We start from the raw sequence: 1,109 nt of genomic DNA, 5'->3' as shown, positions 1-1,109 counted from the left end.
AGCTCCTGATTCTTTAAAAAAAAAAAAAGCCCCACACTCATCAGATGTTGTAGCAGCCATTGGGGATTCTGGTGGCTTGTGGTAGAGCCCACCCCCCACAGTGCGGGGCAGTGGGGGGCACCGGGGATAACCCCCCTGCCTGGCAGGAGCTGATGAGTATGGGGCTTTTTTTTCTTTTTTTAAAGACCTGAGACACTGGAGCTGGGAGAGCGGGCTGGGGATGGGGCCTCATGACAGAGCAGCAGCCGGTGAGTTCTTGACTTTTTTTTTTAAAGAGCCGGGATGCTGGGGCCGGGTGGGGCAGCTATTGACAGGGCTGGGAGAGCAGGCAGGGGATGGGGCCTGTTTGATTCAGAGACTCAGCCGATTTGGCGGCAGTTGAATCTCTGAATCAGATTCAGCCAAATTGATTTGAATCACCAGATTGAATCACTGTCCCCTGAATCGGCCAAATCCGAAGTGAATACTAGCAGCTTCGCACAGGCCTAGTGTCTAATGCATGCAATTAATTTGAATTAGGCTTACTGTGCAGTAAGAATACTGGGGAGCATGTCTACATGTGCTCCTTTTTGGGAGTAGATTTTCTCCCACCCTGCTCTGCCCCCCTGCAACAGCCAGGGGGAGCTCCAGGCTCTCCCTGGGTACTAGGCTGGGGGACGGCAAGGAGCATGGGCTGGTCTTCATGCACACTGGGCCAGGAGAGCTTTACCACCTGCTGTGGCAGCTGTCTCCTAGCCCTGTACACATTGGGAGGGGTCCTGATGTGCACAGGGCCAGGAGACAGCTGCTGCTGCAGAGCTTTTCCACCCCGTGTACATGGGGACAAGCCTTGTGCCTAGCAGGGCTTCTCCATACAGCCTGGGGCTGACTGGGAACTGTCCCATTCTGGACTTTGCATGTGCAGCCCAGTGCTGGCTGGGAGCTGCCATGGAACAGGACAAGTCTTGGCCAGCTCTGGCTGTGTGGGGAAGTCTCCACATGCAGCCTAGAGCTGGCTGGAACCTGCCCTGGAATGGGACAGTTCTCAACCAGCTCCAGGCTGGGTGGGAAAGCAGGGAGTTCTCGAGTCCCGGTGTTGCTTAGCTTCCAGCCTCTGTGGGGAGCCAGGA

This window comes from Crocodylus porosus, unplaced genomic scaffold (assembly GCF_001723895.1).
Source record: "Crocodylus porosus isolate Cpor-Errol unplaced genomic scaffold, CroPor_comp1, whole genome shotgun sequence".
Classification (NCBI taxonomy): domain Eukaryota; kingdom Metazoa; phylum Chordata; order Crocodylia; family Crocodylidae; genus Crocodylus; species Crocodylus porosus.
The sequence above is the reverse complement of the archived record's forward strand: the minus strand, read 5'-3'. Positions refer to the sequence as shown.